This window comes from Budorcas taxicolor, chromosome Y (assembly GCF_023091745.1).
Source record: "Budorcas taxicolor isolate Tak-1 chromosome Y, Takin1.1, whole genome shotgun sequence".
Classification (NCBI taxonomy): domain Eukaryota; kingdom Metazoa; phylum Chordata; class Mammalia; order Artiodactyla; family Bovidae; genus Budorcas; species Budorcas taxicolor.
In genome coordinates, this window is record NC_068936.1 from 3,268,104 (window position 1) to 3,293,095 (window position 24,992).

At 43.4% G+C, this 24,992-nt stretch overlaps 1 pseudogene; it reads left to right on the forward strand.

Annotated features, from left to right (window-relative positions):
* Positions 1-268: 268 nt before the first annotated feature.
* On the forward strand, positions 269-23,452 carry LOC128070916 (zinc finger protein 280B-like; annotated as a pseudogene).
* The last annotated feature ends 1,540 nt before the right edge of the window (positions 23,453-24,992 follow it).

The following is a 24,992-nucleotide window of genomic DNA, read 5'->3' on the forward strand; positions in this document are numbered from 1 at the left end:
AAATTTTCACTTATCGGCAATATATCAGATTAAATCATGTGACCTAGAATGCATGTTCATATATATAGCTAAAACGGAGTTGAAACTTGAGCTAACAAATTATTGAAAACGTTTTCTTTTTGAAGTTGAGAACAGCTGGAGGTTAGAATATTGGATGTTTAACAAACCTTCCTAGTAACTTGAAACCAGATACAAGTTCTGAAGCTACTTAAAGTGGTATTTACTGTATATATACAACGTATTTTTAGTTGAGCATATACGTTCTAACATGTTACCTGTTAAAACTACCAACAGAGGTATTTTATTTGACGTTATTTCATTGCTTCCATTAAAGGAAACATAGAGATATGCAGGAATTAAATTAGTAAAGAATGAAAAATGAATATAATAGAGAAGAAAATGTAACAAAACCAAAACTTTATTTTCCCATATGACTACTAGGAGACTTCCAGCAGAACAGGGCCTTTAAAAAAGACTCTGTAAAGGGTCAAAAAAGAAATATTTTAGGCTTTGCGAATATCATCATTGGCATTAATTAAGTTTTCAGGCATAGAGAATAACCAAAGAAGCTGGCAAGTCCCTGTTCCAACTTTAAGGACTCCGAAAACGGAATTTCACACAATTCTCATGTCAGAAAATAAAATTCTTTTTGGTTTTCCTCAGCCATTAAAAGTGCAAAGCTATAAAATTAAAAAAAAGAAGAAGAAGAAGAAGAAAAAGTAAAGCTCATTCTCAGCTCACAACAGACAGTGCAAAAACAGGGGCAGGCTGCCCTGCCTTGATTGAAATGTAATTCCAAGAGGAGGGGCGTCAAGATCCACTGTATGGTCAAGTTCCTTAAGCAAAGAACTTGCTTAAGGGAGGTCATCCCTGAGGGCTGTGAGTGCTGGACACCATCACTGGACTCCCCTGGTAGACTCGGAGGCCGTTCTCAGCCCTGTGCATCTGTTTTCTCTTCGCGTTTGGTGAGCTGAGCAATCTTGACCCAAGACCCTTGAGATTCAGATTCAGCCTGACCACGCCTCCAGCAGGCGATTGTACGGGGTGAGGGGGTGGGGGGAGGGTTCATCGCCCGCGCATGCGCCCAACTCGGGGAGCTGAGGCGGCGCCCCGGACCTGAGGAAGCGTCATCCCCTCAGGCTCGCCTCCTCAGCCTTGGTCCGGGAACTGCCTAGGGCAGGTGAGCCACAGGCAGTTCTGTCTCCTCCGCCAACAGGGACCGGTAAGGACTGGAGCGTGGTTCAGCCCAAGCGGTGCCTGATGGCTAAAGGGAGGGTTTCTCGGGTCCCCACTCGCACCAGGCCTTGCTCGGCGGGGCGGCCGGTGAGGGCCCGCGGGCCCTCAGGAGGGAGCCTGCGGCAGGACCCACAGGCCTCAGGCTCCTTTCGCCCTCTCCCCTCTCTAGTCTGGGCGGGCTGTGCTCTCCAGCAGCTTTCCTGCCCAGGGGGTGGGACAGGCCAGCTCACGGAAAGGGCCTCTTAGGCCCCTGGCCACCGGCACCACGCCCAGCTCTCCTGTGGAACCTAATGTATTTAAACACACACACACACAAATCTTCACGGCCCAAGCCGGTTCTGCACCCAGGCACAGTCAGGTGGGCGCAGCAAAAAAAAGAAGAAGAAAAAAAATCGATCTAGTGGCCTCTTCACTGCCCTGGTGCTTTGGTCGTTTTCCTGTTTCCTCTGCGTCTCCTCGAACTCCAGGGCTGCCCCGTCCCTGGGGGCCCCGAGATTCAGGCCTTTGGTTCGGGAAGTTGGCAGATGAGGTATTTGTTTGTTTGTTACTGAGAGAAGGGAGGTGGGAGGAAGAAGCTCAGGGCAAAGGAGTTCAATCACTCGGTCTGGTTGAGTGTGAGACGCCTGGTCAGCATCCGTAGGGTAGGACCAGGTAGGGCCTGGGGGGATAGAATGTTCCCGGAACAGGTGACTCACCCTGAGCTTTTCCTGTGCTTGTCCCCAGGATGTGACCGTTTGCTGCCTGGTAGGTCTCAAGCGCTCAGGATTTCAGTGGGCCCCTGAGGTAAGGTGACAGACATCTTTACAATAAGGGACAAAGTTGTGGCTTTCTTACTTTCCGTTTTTCTCCTTTCATTCGTCGGCTGACACGTTGGTGTTGAGAGAGAGTATTCCTGATTGGGGATTACCTGTCCCTGATTGCGGGTGCTGACTTCAGGGCAGTCATGGTTTCAGGTTTGCAGCTTTCTGAGTGGCAAGCTTAAAAACAGGCAGGGTGACTTGCTTTCTCCTGCCTTCTTGAAAGAAAAAAAGTAAGAGCACCATGGGTCTTAAGCTGTGTAGAGCTGACTCCTACCACTTGGTGAGGCTAAAATGGGGAATGCACATATCCTAAGGTTTTAGCTAGCAGAGCAAAGCAATGCAGGTGTGGGGGTTCCCTGGTGGCCTGGTGATTCGGATTCTGGGCTTTCACTGCAGTGGTCTGGATTCAGGCTCTGGTCAGGGAACCGGGACCCCACAAGCCAAGCAGCATGGCGAAATGAATAAATGAATCAAGTGGTTCATTCAGAGAAAATGTGTGTGGTTTAACATGTTCACGTGGGATTACTTGCTCATTTCTGTACCCTTAAGGGCTTTATTTCATTAAGTTAGTGAACTCCACTGGATGGGGGCGAGGGACCACATGAGTTCATTTCATGCATGTAAACAAGATCATAGGTAGCTCTATGCCCAGCAACTTGTGCCTACAGCTGTGTTGTATACTTATCTTGCTGGTACAGCTTTGAACTTCACAGCATGTTTTGTTTTGGTCACAACATGTGGCTTCGTAGGATATTCGTTCCCCAACCAGGGATCGAACACAGGATCCTGGCAGTGAGAGGACTGAGTCCTAACCAAACCACTGGACTGCCAGGCAACTCCTGTGTTTCGGTGCTTTGGATTGTTTTGTTTGTGTGTGTGTGTGTGTGTGTTTAAAATTTTTGCTATATTTATAGGAGAACTCTTCTGTGTGTAAGTATGATGTGAGTGGTATGAATAACTTGAAATGTTTGTGTTGTACATATGATCTCAAATTGAGTAGTTTGAAAGAACTTAACACTTGTTTTCTCTTGGCCTAGGATCTCTCCTGAGGTAGTCAAGCTTTTGTCTGGCTTGGCAACCTCTGAAGACTTAGTTTGTTGAATCTAAGCTCTCTCACTTGTCTGTACTCATGAAGCCTCAGTTCCTCCTTCTGTGGGCCTCTCCAAGGGGCTTCTCTTGTGGAGGCTGCTGTCTTTTCTCAGAATGAGTGATTCAGGAAAGCACTTGCACCCATGATAAAGTGCAGAGTCTTCTTTCAGATGTTACACATCTTCACTTGTGTATTTGCTTAGTCTCACAGGTCAACCCTGTGATAGATTGAGAGAGAACTACACAGGGGTGGGAATATCAGGAGATTCGATTCACTTGAAGGCTGGTTACCATACCCATTAATCCACCATGCCAGCCTTTTTTTCATATGATCTCAGCTCTGTCAATGTGAGCAAATTATTTGGCTTGTGTACTCTTCTTCTGTGCTGCTACTGCTGCTAAGCTGCTTCAGTCGTGTCCAACTCCGCAGTCTCATGGACAGCAGCCCACAAGGCTCCCCCTTTTCTGGGATTCTCCAGGCAAGAACGCTGGAGTGGGTTGTACCATTTTACAGCAGTTACCTCAACAATATCTGAAGATTCCTTTTCTCCACATCCTCTGCAGCACTTGTTATTATTCGTCATTTTGATTGGGTGTGAAGTAGTATGAGTGTGAAGTAGTATCTCAGAGAGACTGCTTTACATTTTGCTAGGGGCTTCCCTGGTGGCTCAGAAGGGAAGGTGTCTGCCTGCAATGTAGGAGACCTGGGATCAATGCCTGGGTGGGGAAGATCCCCTTGAGAAGAAAATGGTAATCCACTCCAGCACTGTTGCCTGGAAAATCCCATGAACGGAGGAGCCTGATAGGCTACAGTCCATGGGGTTGCAAAGAGTCGGAAATGTCTATTCACATTCTTTTCCTGGTTGTTAAATGCTTTTCTTTTTTTAATTGTTGTAGAAAACATCCAACTTAAATTTTTACCATTTTAATCATTTTTGCATGCTAAGTATTTCACACACTTTCATCAGCCTTTTGGAGAAAGAAATGGCAACCCACTCCAGTATTCTTGCCTGGAGAATCCCATGAGAAGGGAACCTGGTGAGCCTTCGTCCATGGGGATGCAAAGTTGGGCACACCTGAGTGACTAACACATATACACACACATAGTCACAGTGTTGTTTTGTTGTTGTTGTCATTGTTTTAGCTGTGCTATGCAGCTTGAATGACAGTTCCCTGGTTGAGGATCATACCCAGGCCCCTGATAGGAAACTGTGGAGTCCTAACCTCAGAACTACCAGGGAATTCCTTATCACATAGTTATGAAACAGACCTCTACACCTTTTCATCTTGCAAAATTGAAACTCTATACCCATCACCTGTCCCATTAAACAACAACTCCTCTTTTCTTGACTGTTGACCTAGACCATGGACTCTATCGTTCTTTTTTGTTTCCTTTATGTTGCTTGACTATGTTAGCTATTTCATACAAGTAGAAACTTACAGTATTTGTCTTTTTGTATGACTGGCTTGTTTCATTTGGCTTGATGTGTGCAATGATCATGCATGTTGTAGCATGTGAGAGAATTTTCTTCATATGGCTAAATAATGTTTCATTGTATGTATATATCACATTTGATGGACATTTAGAAGCTTCCACCTCTTAGTTGTTGCAGTTAGTGCTGCCGTGAGCACGGTTGCGCAAATATCTCAAGACCCCATGTTAACTTCTTTTGAATTTATATCCTGAAGTGGAATTGCTGAATCATGCATCAGTTCTATTTTTTAATTTTTGGAGGAGCCTTTAAACTGTTTTTTGTAGCAGTTGCACCATGTTAAATCTATTCATAACACACAAGGATCCAATTACTGTACATGCTTGCCAACAGTTGTCTTTCCTTTCCTTCCCTTTCCCTTTCCTTCCCTTCATATGTAAACACACACACATATGCACACATAATTTTTTTCATATCCTTTTCCATTATTGTTTATCACACATTATGAATATAGTTCCTTGTGCTATCCAGTACGATCTTGTTTGTCTATTGTATATATTATAGTTTGCATCTGCTAGTCACCAGCTCCCAATCTATGCCTGCCTGACTTTTCCCCACTTGGTAATCACATAGCTGGCTCTCTATGTCTGTGAGTCTGTTTCTGTTTTGTAGATAAGTTCATTTGTGTCATATTTTAGAGTCCATGTAAGTGATACCATATGATATTTGTCTTTCTTTCTTTTTTTTTTTAATTTTTATTTTTACTTTATTTTACTTTACAGTACTGTATTGGTTTTGCCATACATTGACATAAATCCGCTACGGGTGTACATCAGTTCCCAATCCTGACCCCTCCTCCCGCCTCTCACCCCATATCATCTCTCTGGATCATCCCTGTGCACCAGCCCCAAGCATCCTGTATCCTGCATGGAACATAGGCTGGCGATTCGTTTCTTACATGATAGTGTACATGTTTCAGTGCCATTCTCCCAAATCATCCCACCCTCTCCCTCTTCCTCAGAGTCCAAAAGTCCATTCTATACATCTGTGTCTCTTTTGCTGTCTTGCATACAGGGTTATCATTACCATCTTTCTAAATTCCATGTATATGTGTTAGTATACTGTATTGATGTTTTTCTTTCTGGCTTACTTCACTCTGTATAATTGGCTCCAGTATCATCTATCTCATTAGAATTGATTTGTATAAAGTCTGCAAGCAGTAAATGCTGGAGAGGGTGCAGAGAAAAGGGAACCCTCTTACACTGTTGGTGGGAATGCAAACTTGCAAACTAGTACAGCCACTATGGAGAACAGTGTGGAGATTCCTTAAAAAATTGCAAATAGAACTGCCATATGACCCAGCAATCCCGCTGCTGCGCATACACACTGAGGAAACCAGAACTAAAAGAGACACATGTACCCGAATGTATATCGCAGCACTGTTTGTAAGAGCCAGGACATGGAAACAACCTAGATGTCCATCAACAGATGAATGGATCAGAAAGCTGTGGTACATATACACAGTGGAGTATTACTCAGCCATTATAAAGAATATATTGTCTTTCTCTTTCTGACTTCCTAAGTAGTATTTTTAATGCTAGTGTAGATTCAAGTATATACTTAACTTCATTTTCAGAACATTTGTTGCTACTGTATAGAAATGTGATTGACTTTTAAAATATTTCTCTTGTATTCTGCAAGCTTTATATTAATTCTAATACTTGTGGTTTCTTCAAGATTTTCTATATAAAAAGGTATGTTATCTCCAATATACTTTGACTTTTTCCTTTCCATTCTGAAGGCTGGTTGTTTTTTTTTTTTTCTTCTTTTTTTTTAAACAACAGCAACAGTTCCTTTTTCTTACATAATTGCTCTGGTTATAGAACTGCCAGTATAATGTTGAGCCAAAGTGTGTCGTAGACTTCCTTGTGTTGTTCCCAGTCTTAGAGGGAAAGCTTTCAGTTTTTCATTATTAAGCATGATGTTAGCTGTGGGTCTTTTACAGGTACCCTTTGATTGGGAAAGTTCTCTTCTGTTCTTAATTATTAAGTGTTTTTTTTTTTTAACCCCTGTTATGAAAAGGTGCTAGATTCAGGGAAATGCTTCTTCTGCAGGCAGATGTGGTTTTTGTTCTATTGTTTTAAAATGGCATAATGTTGATTCACTTTCATAAAATGAATCAACTTTGCATACCTCCATAAATCCCATGTAATCATGGTATACAGTCTTTTTTATATGTTGTTAGATTTTGTTTGCCAGTATTTTGTTGAGGACTCTTTCACTTGTATTCATAAGGGATATCAGGGGTGTGTGTGTGTGATGTCTCTGTCTGATATTGGTATGAGAGAAATACTGGCATCACTTTGCCTGCTATGTGGGGAAGAGACCTGTGACGTGAAGGATGAAGCATTGTTGGATTTAGAGGGAGAAATTTAGGATATATCGGTGTGGAATTGGGGTGAGATTATCAAGAGAGTTCATTGTCAATTTCCTAGGCCTGTGTTAAGTGCTTGACATTGAATTATGCTGTTTGTTAACTAGGTATAGATAGATTATACTTTGAATTTGCTACCTATTTTCTTTGTTAACATTTATGAAATTAGAATTTGTGAATCAGGTGTAATGTGCATTTAAGATACATTTTCTTCAAATTTTACTACAAAACAAGATGCCATTGACTAGCTGATGCCTTTTAAAAAGAGCTGGTAACCTTAAGTCTAAGAAATAAGCATGTTTGTCTTTAAGAGACAGAAACACCTTTAAAAGTTATAAATTTGCCCAAGAAGATGCAACTGGTGTGCAGTTAACTTAGAATTCCAACTTAATCTTCTTTGCCTCCAAAGTCCATGTTTCTCAACACTGTACAATAATGCTTTTGTAAAAATACTCGTCCTTTACATGTGATTTTACCTAATGATCAGTAGTGTTGGGTTTTTTTTTCTTAACTAATATGTATATGTTTATACTTAGGTGGCAGTTTGTATAAAGGAAGCACCGGGACTTGTGGCCGCACCCTCTAAGAATAAAAAAGGATTCCAAATATGGAACTACCATGTATGTTACGTGAAGAAGAACAAGAGCCAGAAGTACGGAAAGGGAGGGAGAAACCAAACAAGTAGATGATGATGATGATGAAGTGATATTGGTCGGAGTGGAACATGTAAATGAAGATGCTGACGTGATCTTTGTTGGGATGAGCTCAGCTTCGAAACCAGTCGTTTCAAACATACTGAACAGAGTTAACCCAGGTTCTTGTTCAAGGAGAAAAAGGTATGGTCTCTTCAGGAAAGGTAACACTCACAGATTACAGCCTGTTAGTCATGTGACTCCTACATCAGAAGCAAAGACTGTCTTGCCAGTTTCTGACTCTGAATCAAGATCAACAGATAGTCCTATTATTATTGAACCTCCGTCTCAAGCTGATTATAAAAGTATTTCACCACAAAGAGTGCCAAATTGCTTTTCAAAGGAGTCATGTTCTTCTTTGATTACCTTCACAAGTTCATTGCAGCATCCAGTAGAAAGAGCGGTTTCTGCAGGAGATATGAATAAAAGTCCTCATGTCTCAAAGCGACTTTCCACTTGTGAAACAAATAGCAGAAATCCCAGAAGGCCTAAGCTCAGTGATGGGGAACATTCTTTAGCTTTGTCCCCTTCAGGTATTTTTCATACAGTGACTACTCAGCAGAGCACACCAGACAGTGTCCATACCTCACTAAGCCATGTTCAGAATGGAGAACCTTGTCCAACACCTTTTCCAAAGGACAGTGTTCATTGCAAGCCTGTAAGACCTTTAGGGGAAAATGGACTGACAAAAACTGATTTTCCAAGTTTAGCAAGTCCAAACAAGATTATTGACCCCACAGAAGGAAATCTGATTGTGTTTCTTCGTGACTTCTACTATGGAGAGCATATAGGAGTTGAGTAGCCAGAACTGAAGACCCACACAGCGTTTAAATGCCTCAGCTGCTTGAAAGTTCTAAAAAATGTCAAGTTTATGAATCACATGAAGCACCATTTGGAACTTGAGAGGCAGAGAGGTGACAGCTGGAAAACCCACACCACCTGCCGGCACTGCCTCCGCCAGTTTCCTACTCCCTTCCAGATGCAGTGTCACATTGAAAGTGTCCACACTCCCCAGGAGCCCTCCGCAGTCTGTCGCATCTGTGAGTTGTCCTTTGAGACAGATCAGGTTCTCTTAGAGCACATGAAAGACAATCATAAGCCTGGTGAAATGCCCTATGTATGCCAGGTTTGCAGTTACAGATCATCATTTTTTGCAGATGTGGATGCACATTTCAGAGCATACCATGGTGACACTCAGAATTTACTTTGCCTGTTTTGTCTCAAAATTTTTAAAACTGCAACAGCCTACGGACATCATCATAGAGGGCACTGGGAAAAGAGTTTTCGCCAGTGTTCCAAATGTCGGCTACAGTTTTTAACTTCCAAAGAGGAAAGGGAGCACAAGACCCAGTGTCATCAAATGTTTAAGCCTAAGCAGCTAGAAGGATTATCTCCTGAAACAAAAATTGTTATTCAGGTATCACTGGAAGCCCTTCAACCAGGATTGGTGGGAGTAGCATCCATTACTGTGAACACATCTGATTTTGAATCATCACCCCCCAAATCTAAAAGTAGGAGGTCAAAAAAAGAAAAAAAAACTTAATTCTACTTTCAGTAAGTCTGAAGCAAGTATTTCAGTCAAAGTTGAATACCCCATTAAAAACAAAAAAAATTATAGGGTTATTCAGTAATATCAAATATAGGGAAACTGATGGGTAATTTATGTGTTTTTGTTTTAAATACAGGAAGTACAGTTTTGTTTGATCTGCATATTGAGACGTTATTTAAAAATCTATTATCTGTTTTTCATAGAATTGTCAACATGTTAAAAGAATGTGTGCGTGTGTGAGAGAGAGAATGAGAAGTGGAGAAAGGAGAAGTAACAACTTACTCTGGTATTTCATGTTACTTGTAAGTTCGAAGGCTCTACTATACACATAATCTGTAGAGTGTTTTAGCAACGTAATTTTCAACTGTTTCCATGCCTTGAAGATCTCAGTATCAACTATATAGCCAGATTTGAATGTCTTTGTTATGGTATGGACCCCTGTGCTGCTGAACTCTCTGAAGTGCCTCTTGGGCTGATCGAAGATAACCTGGCCCTGAAAGCGTGCAGTGGAGAAGTTGATGGAGAAGCTATGTTGTGAGTTTGGACCAGACACGGGATTTAATCAGTGAAGGGCTGTGGCTTCTTGTCCCAGCTGAGGAAGAGGCATACATTCACTCCAGGCATAGAGCCAAGGTAGAAGGAACACTGTCTCAGAGTGCGTTTACCTAGCCCAGGGACATCTCAAGGAAGCCAACGGTTAAAATGCCTGTGTTTGGTGAGAGACCCTTGCAAGCATCAAGCAGGCCCTGTGTATCACTGACTGCAGTTGGAGAAGCAGAGATAGTTAATAGAATGAGACCTGGTGCCTGTGGACCTCCTGTTGAGTGATCAAAAGGGGAATTTGATTCATTGCGTCCCCTTTGCCAGTTGGCTGGCCTGTAGTCCCAATGAGGTAGGCATATCTGTGTCAGACACAGTCATAAAGCAAGTTAAAATTCCCAAAGGAAAGAGAGCCTTGACGTCCACTTTGATTTGTGCCGGACCCATAGTTTTAACTGCAAAGGATCAAACACAGGGAATCTGTTCAGTTTTCGAACTGGGCTACATTAAGTTCTCTTACCCTTAAGCTACAATGGAGTTGTCCAAGAATAGTGAATATAATGGGTAAAAATAGTCCAGGATGATTAAACCCTTTTTAGCACTTTTCCTTACCTTTTCCAGTTACATGTGTCTTACCCTAGTTGAGCATGTGAAGATTTCAGTTTTGTATCTTATCTTGCCTTGGACACAAATGTAGTAGCGTTAACAGCTAATTCTTGGCGTGTGTAATTTCCCATTGTATCAAACTAACTGAGTTTCAGTCTTACTTGACACAGTCCGATGTGCAAGAATTATCTCGTTTATTTCAGTAATTATCAGGTCATAGAGTTATCCTTCCTCTAATCTATCCAACTATCTAATCTGTGATTATACGTGTGAAAATCTTTTTTCTTGCTGTCTCCAAGGGCTCTTTCACAGACCTGTGGGGTACCCTCTAAGTATTGGTTCCTGAACATCAGCACACTTGGCTGCCTCCGTAGGTTCTTGGAGTTGAGTCTCCTCCTGGAGTTGAATGTCACCCCTTCTCCACTTCTGGCACAGATAGCTAGCAATCTCTGTGCACCATTCAAGGAAGCTGGGATCCTGTCTGTAGACCTGTGCCAGGAGCAATCTCTCCGTTTCCTCTTCCTTTCTCCTCCTCTTTGTCTCTCCCCACTCTCCCCCCTCCTCAATTTATTTAAATCCTCTAAGCTTTCACAAAATGCTGGAAAGTGATAATCACCAAGGGGTTATCATCCCTCTCAGAACTGAAGAGGAAGGACTACAGATGACTAAGCTGTAGTGAGTCTATTGTGTCTGTAAGAAACGCCGCAGGAAGAAAGAGCCACCTCTATGGACCGTTGATCAGAGCCTTTATTGGGCGGTCGCTCTTGGGCAGAACTCCCGGGGGTGGGTGAGCAAGGAAGCAAAGGGAGTCTGCGAGGTATGAGGGGTGGGGAAAGGTTTTATAGCCAGGGCCGGGCTCCCATATAAGGTAGAAATCACGGGCTACAGCGGTGGTTGGTGTCCAAGGGCTCCACGTCGGCACCTGATTGGACTGCTTGGTTGCCGGCCCGCCTCCGGGACTTGTGTGCGGCACTTTTCTGGGGCATGCCTCAACATGCCCGACCTTTCAGTCTCCATTTTAGGTAATTTCCTGAGTGTAAATTCAAATGCAAATACATTGTATTTATGTACTCAAAGCTTGCTTGGTTTATTTGCCCTTTGAATATTTTACTAGGCCTTTCCAGTTAGTTTACTTGGGCCAAAGCACTTTGCTAAGTGTCAGCTTAAACCACTTTTAGGTGTATAAAGAAGTGTGTGTGTGTTCTGGTCTCAGGTGAAAACTCTATGTATAAATAAATGTGCAGACTATTGCATTCTTATCTCCTTTCTTCAATTTCTATAGTAAAAATACGAAATCTTTTAGTTATGTGTTTTTTTGTTACTTAGCATTATCAACACTGTTATTGTTAGTTGCTTTGAAGTATGCTCCTGAGGAGTACAAGTTGTATTTATTGCCAAATTAAAAGTTTCCAGCGATATGGTCCTTGACTGCTTCCTCTCTTCCATTCTCTGTCCTTCTACTCTGCTATTTTCCCCAGTAATGTACTCTTTTTGACATCACTGGCCTTGGTTTTCCTCCATCAAATTCCATGTCTTTCCAATCCAAAGACTGCAAGTGCTGTTCTTCTGGAAATGCTCTTCCCGTAGGCCTGCATGCCTTGCTACCTCCCTTGTTTGAGCTCCACCAATGCTGTTCAAATAACACAATCAAATCTCCAACCCCCTCTCTTTCCTCCTCCTCCTTCAAGGCACTTGAAGTCTCTATCCTCTTCTTCCCTCTCCAGCCTAAATTTCCTAGATTTTCATTAAAAAAAAAAATAAGAGATAATAACCTCAGGGCTTTGCTTCTTAGAATTAACTTGAGTCAGTTTCTTTGCCTTCAAATAAAAGATAGTTAATAGTGAGTTGAGTTCTTTCAGAAGCTACTTCTGTTTTTCTATTGATATCTCTATATTTTTTTTCACACAATGACACTTTGGTTTGTTTAGAAATATGTTGAATATCTGTCAAGATATTTTGTTATTGCCCTTTGTGAATTTCCTTGTCTGGTTTGCTTGTTCTTTCAGGTAAAGTTATTTTATTAATAAAAGAGAAGGGGACTACAGAGGATGAGATGGTTGGATGGCATCACGACTCGATGGACATGGGTTTGGGTGAACTCTGGGAGTTGTCGATGGACAGGGAGGCCTGGTGTGCTGCGATTCATGGGGTCGCAGAGTCAGGCACAACTGAGCGACTGAACTGAACTGATTATAACAAATGAGAGCTGTCTCAAGGTGACATATATTAATTTTCTCCATGAAAATGAGAAAGCTTTTATTCTCTCAAACAATGTCTATAGTCTCTTCAGCTACACGTATGTATTTACCCCCTTATTTTTAGAGCAAGTAAAAATCAACAAAAGTGCAACTATTAATCCAAAATCACAAATGCTATTTCCAAGAAAGCTATCTGCTACTAGAAATATTTAAGTTATCCGTTAATATGAGAAAAACAATTCAGTCTTGGTCTTCATGGCTACACGGTCTACCTTTGGACATCAAAGCGGCTCATTTCAAATGGCACGCTAAATGCTGATTTAGCAACATCTCACACTGCGTATTTGAAAGGTCGGGCAATGCCGGGCATGTTGAGGCTTGCCCGGGCGTGTTGAGGCATGCCCTGGAAAAGTGCCGCACACAAGTCCCGGAGGCGGGCCGACAACCAAGCCGTCCAATCAGGTGCCGACACGGAGCCCTTGGACACCAATCACCGCTGAGCCCGTGCTTTCTACCTTATATGGGAGCCCGGCCCTGGCTATAAAACCTTTCCCCACCCCTCATACCTTGCAGACTCCCTTTGCTTCCTTGCTCACCCGCCCCCGGGAGTGCTGCCTGAGAGTGACCGCCCAATAAAGGCCCTGATCAACAGTCCATAGAGGTGGCTCTTTCTTCCCGCCGCGTTTCTTACAGTATTCATCAAATCTTGGCTTTCCTTTCCCTCATGAACTCTACTGATTTTAAAATTAGGTTGATCATTAACAATATTTTGCTTGAGATCACATTGATGCTTGTTCTAAAGTGCTTAAAGTTGTATTTCAAGATAAGGCATGAAATGTTTAAAAACAATTATGTCGAAGAATAGTCAAGAGACCACCTAATTCTTCTGTCACTTGAAAACACTGACATAAGCATTAGCCAGTATGGGACAATGTCTTCTTGACTTAAATGACAAAAGCGGGCATCAGAATAAAGAGAAAGAAACAGATAATTAATATAAAACTGGTACATTACTAAATTTTGTATTAAGGCCTAACATCAAAGTGATAGCCACTGCAGCCATGGTTAAAAAGTTCCTGCTCCTTGACCATTAAGGTGTGACCTAAATCAAATCCCTGATGATAATACAGTGGAAGTGAGAAACAGATTTAAGGGACTAGATCTGATAGAGTACCTGATGAACTATGGACAGAGGTTTGTGACATTGTACAGGAGACAGGAATCAAGACCATACCCAAGGGAAAATAAAATGGCAAAATAGCAAAATGGCTCTCTGAGGAGGCCTTACAAAACTGTGAAAATAAGGGAATCAAAAGGCAAAGGAGAAAAGGAAAGATAGACCCGTTTGAACGCAGAGTTCCAAAGAACAGCGAGGAGAGAAAAGAAAGCCATCTTCAGGGATCACTGCAAAGAATTAGAGGCAAACAATAGAATGGAAAAGACTAGAGATCTCGTCAAGAAAATTAGAAATACTAAGGGAACATTTCATGCAATGATGTGCACAGTAAAGGATAGAAATTATATGGACCTAAGAAGCAGATATTAAGAAGAGGTGGCAATACATAGAAGAATTGTACAAAAACGATCTTCATGACCCAGATAATCACGATAGAAAGTTCACTCACCTAGACCCAGACATCCTGGAATGGGAAGTCAAGTGGGTCTTAGGAAGCATCACTATGAACAAAGGTAGTGGAGGTGATGGAATTCCTGTTAAGCTATTTCAAAACCTAAAAGATGATGCTATGAAAGTGCTGCATTCTATGCCGGCAAATTTGGAAACCTCAGCAGCGGCCAGGGGACTGGAAAATATCAGTATTCATTCCAATCCCAAAGAAAGGCAATGTCAAAGAATGCTCAAACTACTATACAATGGCTCTCATCTCACACACTAGAAAGGTAGTGCTCAAAATTCTCCCAGCCAGGTGTCACTAATACTTAAACCGTGAACTTTCTGATGTTCACCATCTGCAGTGATTTTGGAGCCCCCAAAAATAAAGTCTGACACTGTTTCCACTGTGTTCCCCATCTATTTCCCATGAAGTGATGGGACCAGATGCCATGATCTTCGTTTTCTGAATAGTGAACTTTAAGCCAACTTTTTCACTCTCCTCTTTCACTCTCATCAAGAGGCTTTTTAGATCCTCTTCACTTTCTGCCATAAGGGTGGTGTCATCTGCATATCTGAGGTTATTGATATTTCTCCCAGCAATCTTGATTTCAGCTTGTGTTTCTTCCAGTCCAGTGTTTCTCGTGATGTACTCTGCATATAAGTTAAATAAGCAGGGTGAAAATAAACAGCCTTGATGTACTGGTTTTCCTATTTGGAACCAGTCTGTTGTTCCATGTCCAGTTCTAACTGTTGCTTCCTGACCTTAAGGGGATACCAAACATTGATAGGCTGTGCCATCATAGGCCCCATTAACTCATTGTTTGATATCATAAGAACTGTATGCTTGATTTTCATTTTTTCATGGCATGTTCAAGGCACATTATGAGAAACGAATGTCATGATGAGGAACAAGAAAGAACCAAGAGCAAAGAGTGCTTTTCTTGGAAAATGATTCAACTAAAACACCTGGGAGTCGAGGTGATCTTAGATGTTCAAGACATATTTCATGCACAGTTGTGACTCAAATTGCCATTGAGTATGTTTTGTGTTGTTTGGTTAAAAATGACACCATCCCCCATGAAACAGTCAGCTGACACTCAAGATGTGTGCTGTGCTGAGTTGCTTCAGTTGTGTATGACTCTGTGTGACCCTGTGGACCATAGCCCACTAGGCTCTTCTGTCCATGGGATTCTCCAGTCAAGAATCCTGGAATGAGTTGCTGTGCCGTCCTCTAGGGCGTCTTCCCAACTCAGGGATCAAACCCATGACTCTTATGTCTCTTATGTCTCCTATATCTCCTGCATTGGCAGGCACGTTCCTTTCAACTAGTGCCAACCTAGGAAGCCCAGGTCAGCCATAGCAAATTCATTACCCTCTTCTTTCCTGATTGCACTGAAAAAATAATCTGTGAACAGTTCCACCTCTTTAAAAAAAAAAAAAATTTAAAAAGAGTACACTTCAAAATTGTAATAACATGGGCCGTCCTTCTTAAAAGATGTTTCTAGAGCTGCGAGTCCTTGGAAGAAAAGCTATGACAAACCTAGACAGTGTACTAAAAATAGAGATGTTACCTGACACACAAAGGTTCATCTAGTAAAAGCTATGGTTTTTCCTGTAGTCATGTGTGGATGTAAGAGTTGGACCATGAAGAATGTTGAACCCTCAAGAATGGATGTATTTGAACTGTGGTGTTGGAGAAGACTCTTGAGAGCATCCGTTGGACTGCAAGGAGATCCAACCAGGACATCCTACAAGGGGTCAGTCCTGAATATCGTTGGAAGGACCAATGCTGAAGCAGAAACTCAAATACTTGGGCCACATGATGCGAACAGCTGACTCATTGGAGAAGACCTGGATGTTGGGAAAGATTGAAGCCATGAGGAGAAGGGGGTGACAGAGGATGAGATGGTTGCATGGCATCACTGACTGAATGGACATGAGTTTGACCAATCTTTGGGAATTGGTGATGGACAGGGAGGCCTGACATGCTGAAGTCCATGGGGTGGCAAAGAGTTGGACACAACTGACTCTGTGAACTGAACTGAGAGCTCCTGCAAAGCTTGAATTACACAGATCAGTGGTAAAATACTCCCTGGGATTGTACAGAGACAGAAACTAATGATGAGAGTACATCACTGTACGCCTTGGGGTGGAGGTTTTTTATTTTTATTTTTAATTTTTATTTCTTTGACAGGCTTCTCTGTTATCAGAGATGTACTCTCCAATTGCTTTGCAATTGCATCCTCTTTGCATGACTCAGCTCTCTGGAGACAAGGGAACTCAGAAGAGTGACCACCAGGGAGGTGATATCAAGAATATCCTGGCTTTGTAGAAGCCTGTGCTATCTTATGCTCTCCTCTGGATGGCTTCCTAGTCATAGCTGATAAGTCATGAGTGTGATTCATGGCCTTTGAAATCTGATTCTGCACAGAAGTTCCGCCTCCTTTTGTTCTGATCTCTGGTGGTTGTGATTTTCCACATCTGAGCTCTACTGAACACCCCTTTCCTGTGTTGACTCCTTAATGTCCATCGAGTATGTCCCTTGACCTGCCTTCCCAGCTCACTTAGTCCTTGTTTACATTCGTATTCCCTGCCCTGTGTTGCTTTGAACCACTGCCGATCTGTGATCTGTTCTGGGTGGGGGAGATGCTTTTACCTGTCTACCTAAAGGATAAGCTGCATTTGCTCACATTATACAGGATCATTCCCCTACTTCCATGTCTGTCCTTCTGGGAGCCCCCCACACTCCACCCACCACTGCCTCCAGGGTATCCTTCAGGTTTCTGAAACTCAAGGTCAAATTCCTCATCTTCCTCTTCCTGTACTTATCTTTAACAGCTCCCCTGCCAGGGCACTGCGCTCCTCAGGCTGAAATTCTTCATTCGGGGGCCTGGGTTCGGACCCCTTCTCATGGACTATACACCCCTATTTGTGCCGGGCCTTTCAAGTTGCTGTCCAGGAAAGGTCTTTCATCGCCATCCACAAGCTTTGCCCCTCTTACCCCCACGGCCATGACCCAGTCGCTTCCTAAGTAGGTCCTGACTCTCATGAGAATTGGGGGTCCCGTGGCCTTCGTGGGTAAACATCTTTCATCATCTGTAAAGTCCATTGAATGAAATATGAAAGCTTGCTTCCAAAAAGACTTCCAATGAGTGGTTTTCTTCCTTTTTTTTTTTTTTCCCTCTTCCCTCTTGCTGTTTTCAGGATAAATCTTTGCATAAGGACAGCAAAGCAGTATGCTCATTTTTGGGAGGGATGCTGGGAGGGATTGGGGGCAGGAGTAAAAGGGGACAGCAGAGGATGTGATGGCTGGATGGCATCACCAACTCGATGGACGTGAGTTTGAGTGAACTCCGGGAGTTGGTGATGGACAGGGAGGCCTGGCGTGCTGTGATTCATGCGGTCGAGAAGAGTTGGACACGACTGACAGATTGAAATGTACTGACTGAACTGGGGACCTCAAGAGGAGTTTTACAAGCCAAATTCCAGTGAATAATCTTAAGTCAGAGTATTCAACCTGGCGAGAGAGCTTGGGGCTTTCCTTCTGACTGGTGCATATTACAGGCATTGTGGGTGGGGTGTGGATTCCTTTATCCTTGTCTGCTTGCCTTTTTGTACAGGGTGGTTTGTTGTTGTTTCTGATCTACAGTAAGCGATGCTGAGAACTTTGCCTGGGGGTTGTAGGACAGGATTGCTCCATTGTTGGCTCCTGCAGACAGTACCCTCTGCAACTGGCAGTGCCCAGCACTCTCTTGACTGGCGATAAAAGGAATGTACATGTCTGGAATGAATGATGCACTTAAGGCACGACTTATCACATGTAAGATATGATACACTATACAGAGCTGGCAGGCAAAGCCATATTCCTGGGTCCCTAGGTCCAGCTTCAGGTCTGTGCTTCACCAGGTTCAAGCCTAACGACGTTTCCCTCATGGGAGAAGTTTGATGGTGTCAAGATTTCAGACTAGAGGTCTTCAAAGCTGCCTTATTTGCCACTCTTCACCATGAGTGAGAAAAATGTTGAATAAATGCTTTGTTTTGGTGAGGAAGCCAAGGAGGGCAGGGATCCCCAGCTACTCTGTCTCTCAAACCTGGAGCCATTTTTGCTGGGAGTGTAGGTGGAGTATGGTTTGGGAGAGGCAGATGGGCTGCCTTGGAATGCAGTCTTTGTGGCTGGAGGAGGAGCTGGGCAGTCTTTGCAGACGAAGGGAAGCGACACAATATGCTCTGGGCTTCAGGGTGAAGCCAGATGTTCGTTCAAAAACACATATATGCATATTTTTGGCCAAGTAAGATCTTCCTCGAAGCTCTTCTGTCTTCACTGTAGCATTTAGAATCTTTAACTGAGTAATACTCCATTGTGTATATTTGAACAGTTCTAATGAGGTAGATGAAACTGGAGCCTATTATACAGAGTGAAATAAGCCAGAAAGAAAAACACCAATACAGTATACCAACACATATATATGGAATTTAGAAACATGGAAATGATAACCCTGTATGCGAGAGAGCAAAAGAGACACAGATGTATAGAACAGTCTTTTGGACTCTGTGGGAGAGGGTGAGGATGGGATGATTTGGGAGAATGGCATTGAATTATGTATATCATATATGAAATGGATTGCCAGTCCAGGTTCAATGCAGGATACAGGATGCTTGGGGTTGGTCAGTGGGATGACTCAGAAGGATGGTACGAAGAGGGAGGTGGAAGGGGGGGGGGGGTTCAGGATGGAGAACACGTATACACATTCATGTTGATGTATGGCAAAACCAATACAATATTGTAAAGTAATCACTCTCCAATTAAAATAAATTTGTGTTAAAGAAAATAATGTTTAGCTGTGGCATGTGGGATCTAGTTCTCTGACCAGGGATTGAACCCCTCACCCTGCATTAGGGAGCGCGGAGTCTTAGCCACTGGACCACCAGGCGAGTCCCTTAGCCAAACGCTAATGACAGCACTTTGAGAGAGTCTTGTGTGCAAGGATTTGTGGGGATGAGAAAGAAAAGCCCACCAGGTCATGGCTGAGTCATTATAGATGATGGGTTGCTGTAGGGAGTGCTACTTTAAGAACCTGTCCTAAAATCCTGCATGTTCCTCCATCATCATGGTTTCACCTAAAGGCTTTCTTGTGATGCTCAAATTCAACAGCTCTGTGCGAGTCTGGTTGTTGTCTCTTTTGGGACACACGCCCCTTCTTTCTCCTCCATGATGTTGAAGCTGAAACTCTAATACTTTCGCCACCTGATATGGAGAGCTGACTCATTGGAAAAGACCTTGATGCTGGGAAAGATGGAGGGCAGGAATAGAAGGGGACGACAGAGGATGAGATGGTTGAATGGCATCACCGACACAATGGACATGGGTTTGGGTGGACTCCGGGAGTTGGTGATGGACAGGAAGGCATGGCGTGCTGCCGTTCACGGGGTCGCAGAGAGTCAGACACAACTTAGTGACTGAACTGAACCTGCTCCTTCACCCTCTTTTTCCAGGAAGCCCAAGGGTTCTGTCCTTTGCTGTTCGTGGGTCTGTTTTCTGTGTGGGCAGCCTCCATCACTGCCTTTCCAGTCTTTAAGTTCCTTCCCCTGTTGTTCACTCCATTTTTTTTCTCTGGGACTTCCACCTCCCACCCCCCCCACCCCCCCAGATAACTGCCCACCAACCCTCCGACTGGAAACAGCCCCTGGGCCTCCCAGCTGGGGCATGTCAAAATACAAGCTCTCCACAACGTGTCCATAACCTTGGCTGGTTCTGGGTGAGTATGTAATCTTGGCCAGGTGGCAGCTTATTAATGTTGGGATCTGTCATTATGTTGGGATGAAAATTGTCTAGAATTTAAAACCAGTTGTTCGCCAAATGAATTGCTCGTGGTTCTGTTAGGGGTAGTCATTTTGTTTGTCGTGTCAGCTTACAATAAATAATTGTCTCTGTTATCCTAATGTGTTGTTCTCGGGTCCAGGCGGAGAAACAAGTCCAAGTACCATGTGGTTTCATACATGAGCCTGTCAGTGGCTGCATTTCCAGCTCTGTGACTCCCAGAGGAGGAATGTTTCCTTGCTTTAGTGCCTGGTAAGGTTTGGAATTGATTTTCAGGTCAACCCTGTTATATAGTAGGAGCACAGCAAACTTTCAAAACTGTACATAAACATTCATCTTTTTTGCTACTTTTCCTAGCAGTTTGTAAAAAGAATGGCTTTTTGGTGTAGAACAGAGGTTGGCATTTTTTTTTTCAGTAACAAACCAAGTAGTAATTATTTTTGGCTTTATGGGCCCCAGATTATTCCATTCTCTCCAGTAGCAGTGAATAATCAAATAGGTGTAGTTGTATTGCAGTAAAATTTTATTTACCCCACCCCCCCAATAAAAAAGACAGGTGTGTAGATATTTTGCAGGGGGAGGATAGGATACACCATCTAGCATGTTGGGTTTTCCTGGACAGGGATGGGACCCAGGCTCCCTACATTGGGAGCATGGAGTCTTTTTTGTTTGTTTGTTTGTTTTGAACTCCATTATCTTCATTAAAGCTAATTACTTTACAATATTGTATTGGTTTTGCCATACATCCACATGAATCCACCATGGGTCACTGGACCACCAGGAAGTCCTAGCTGGCTGGATTTGATTCCTGGGCCATAGGGCTTCTCTGAGAGTTTAGCTATTAAGGAACCCACCTGCAGTACAGGAGACCCAGGTTCGATTCCTGGGTTGGGGAGATCTAGTGGAGAAGGGTTCGCCTACCTACTCCAGTATTTTTGGAGTTCCCTGGTGCCTCAGGGTGTAAAGAAACTGCCTGCAATTCAGGGACCCTGGGTTCAATCCTTGGGTTTGGAAGATTCCCCTGGAGGGAGAAAACAGTTACCCACTCCAGTATTTTTGTGTGGAGACCTCCATGACAGAGGAGCCTGGCATACTGCAGTCCATGGGATCACCAAGTGTCAGAGATGACTGAGAGACTAAGCACAGCATTCAGTTTCCAGGGCACTGGTACTGAAAGTAGGTTGGTTAATTGATGGCTTACTAAATGCTTAGTTGGGTTATTACTATATAATAAAAGCTGAGTTAAGGACTTACAGATTGAAAATTCTCAGCATAAAATCATAAAATCCTTTTAAGGAGTCAGCCAATATACTTGTATACATACTGTGTATAACTCTGAGTAGGAAATGTTTTACATACATGGGTTCAATGCCTTGGTCAGGGAACTAGTTCCCACATTCCAGACCTAAGACTCTATGCCATGACAGAAAATCAGTCTAGCAGTTCATGGAAATGTTTAATCTAGTTGCCACATGACCCCGCCATTCTACTCCTAGTTTTACACACAAGGGGAATAAGGACGCATATTCACACACAAACATGTGTATACAAGTGTTCGTGTGTGCTGATAGCCAAATGTATGAATATGAGAGTTGGACTCTAAAGAAAGCTGAGCACGAAAGAATTGATGCTTTTGACCTGCAAATATTTTGTGCTGGAGAAGGTGTTGGACAAGGCTCTTAAGAGTCCCTCGGACTGCAAGATCCAACAAGCCCATCCTAAAGAAACTCAGTCCTGAATATTCATTGGAAAGACTGATGTTGAAGCTGAAACTCCAATACTTTGACCACCTGATGCAAAGAACTGACTCACTGGAAAAGACCCTGATACTGAGAAAGAATGAAGGTGGGAGGAGAAGGGGATGCCAGAGGATGAGATGATTGGATGGCATCACTGACTCAATGGACATGAGTTTGAGTAAGTTCTGGGCATTGATGATGGACAAGGACGCTGGCATGCTGCAGTCTGTGGGGTTACAAAGAGTCAGAGATGACTGAGCAACTGAACTGAACTGGCTCAATAGCCAAACAGTAGAAACAATGTAAATATATCCATCCCTGATAAACAGATAAATCAAATGTGGTCAGTTGGTATAATGGAATATCACTCAACCATAAGAAGGAATGGAGTTCCCACACAGAGGTCAACAGGGATGCACCTGGAAAACACATCATGAGTGAAAGAAACCAGACACAAAAGGCCACCTGTTGTATGACTCTGTGTATATCAAGTGTCCATAGGAGGTATATCCAAGACCCACACATGGTTTCCAGGGCCCAGGAGGGCTGGGGAGTGACTGCTGACAGCCATGAGGTTTCTTCTGGGCTTAGGAAGCCTGTTCTCAACTGGGTGGGTGTTGAAAGTTCGACCACTCGGAGTACAGTTCATTCATATGTACATAGGGGATTGGTGTTTACTTGAGTTATAGCTAAGTAAAGCTGTTACATAAATAAAAAAAATAAAATATTAAAAGAAAGCTGTTACAGGAAAAGTCCTAGGTGCAGGACCTTTCTAAAATATTTGTTCATTCATTCATTTATTTATTTGGCTCTGGTGGGACTTTGTTGGTGCATGTGGGCTTTCTCCAAGTGTGGCAAACAAGGGCCCCTGTCCACTTGCAGCATGTGACCTTCTCATTGTGATGGCTTCTCTCGTTGTGGAGCATGGGCTCTAGGGCACACCACCTTCAGTAGTTGCAGCACGTTGGCTCAGTAGTTGCAGCACCTGGACTCTGGAGCCCAGGCTCAGTGGTTGTCGTGCACCGGCTTACTTGCACTGTGGCATGTGGACTCTTCCCTGAGCAAGGATATCACCCATGTCTGATGTGCTGGCAGGCAGAGTTTTAACTATGGGATCCCCAGGCAAGCTCTAGGTGCAGGATTGATGAGTGAGAAATAACTAGTCAATAATTTTATAACACCCGTATTTTTTTCTTTTTTTTTGGTGGGGGCGGGGAGGAGATCTAGAAAGCGAAGGGGTCTCCCTGGATCCCCCGTTTCTGGTGTATTTTTGAGTGTTGGTGTATTTTGGGGTCCCTTCCATAAGAGGTAGGCCTTGCAGATACAAACCAGATGAGGGGTACAGACCAGGAAAAGGGTGCATCCCTTGTCTCCCACAGGGAATCCTGGCCCAAGTTGGATATCTTCACTTCTGGGTTATCCTGAAGCCAGTCTGACAACTGGTAGGTGGCACAGAGCTGTCACCGACACATCCTCCTGTCTGTGTTCTGGGGACTGGTTTGCTCTTTTGGTGTGGGGGAAGGTTCCTGGACCCTCTTTCTGAGTTGCAGGTCAAAGAAAGGAGCAAAGCTGCAGCCATGGACAAACTGCTGGCTGGACATGAGACTGTGGGCATCAACGACATTGGTCTGTCCAGGTTTAGACAGGAGGCCATCTGCCTGGTGAAGGGGTTGCATAAGACCCTGAAGCTGAAGGTGAAAAGGTAAGACCTGGGTGTCAAGCCTTGTTGACAGACAGAGATGAGCAGGCCAGCAAAGTGTGCAGTCTCTTGGCTGCCCTGTGTCAACTGTGGCAGTCTCAATGTCAGCATGTGTGTGTCTGTGCATACATGTGTGAGCATGTACACTTAGGAAGTACAAGAGTGATTCATCTCTTGGTTAAGGATGAATCCAACATCACAATCTTAAAGGATTACCTCTTATTATTAGTTTTATGTTGAAGTATATTTAACTTAGTTAAAGCTCCAATCCTTTGGCCACCTGATGCAAAAGGCTGACTCATTGGAAAAAACCCTGATTCGGGGAAAGACTGAAGGTGGGAGGAGAAGGGGACAGCAGCAGATGAGATGGTTGCATGGTATCACCAACTCAGTGGACGCGAGTTTGAGCAAACTCTGGTAGGTAGTGAAGGACTGGGAAGCCTGGCGTGCTGCAGTCCATGGGATCACAAAGAGTCAGACACAAGTTGTCATCTGAGCAACATATTTAAGTTAATAGTTAATATTGTGTAAGTTTCAGGTATACGGCAAAGTGAATCAGCTATATATTTATATCCACTCTTTTTTTTACATTCTTTTCCTGTACTTGTTTGGTGGCTCAGATGATAAAGCATCTGCCTGCAATGCAGGAGACCCAGGTTCAATCCCTGGATCATGAAGATCCCCTAGAGAAGGAAATGGCAATTCACTCCAGTATTCTTGCGTGGAAAATTCCATAGATGGAGGAGCCTGGTAGGCTTCAGTCCATGGGTTTGCAAAGAGCTGGACATGACTGAGTGAGTTCACTTTTTCCTGGCTTGTCACAGAGTATTGAGTGGAGTTCCTGGTTCTGTAAGGTCAGTTTTGAAAAAGACTCCTTCTTTCATTACTGCTGAGTGTTAATTTTTGATTTATGAAGTGATTTTGATTCCTTAAATCTTATTCCTGGCAACAGCTGATGCTCTGAATGAAGCAAAATATCATGGGCCATTTTTAACCCAAGGGGGCAGGGTACCGGATTTTCAGGCCTTATGCTAATATGGAGCGATGTACATGGACATCCACATCCACGCTTTGGGGTGGGCTAGCATACTTGATTCGAAAGCAAATTGTGAATAGGAGTTGGGGTAATTTGAGGTTGTCAGGGAAATTGGGGATGTGATGCTTTTACACACAGGAACTAGAACAGTACTGCTGGGCAGCTTGGAGATACTGGTAACTGTTTTTGGCCATGCTGGCTACAAAACTTGCTGGCTTCATTGGCAGCTCAGCCGATAAAGAATCTGCTTGAAATACAGCAGACCCCAGTTCTATTCCTGGGTTGAGAAGATCTGCTAGAGAAGGGATAGGCTACCCACTCCAGTATTCTTGGGCTTCCATTGTGGCTTAGCTGGTAGAGAATCCTCCTGCAACGCGGGAGTGAAGTTAGGCTAAGTGAAGTCGCTCAGTCATGTCCGACTCTTTGTGACTTCATGGACTGTAGCCTACCAAGCTCCTCTGTCCATGAGATTTTCCAGGCAATAATATTGGAGCAGATTGCCATTTCCTTC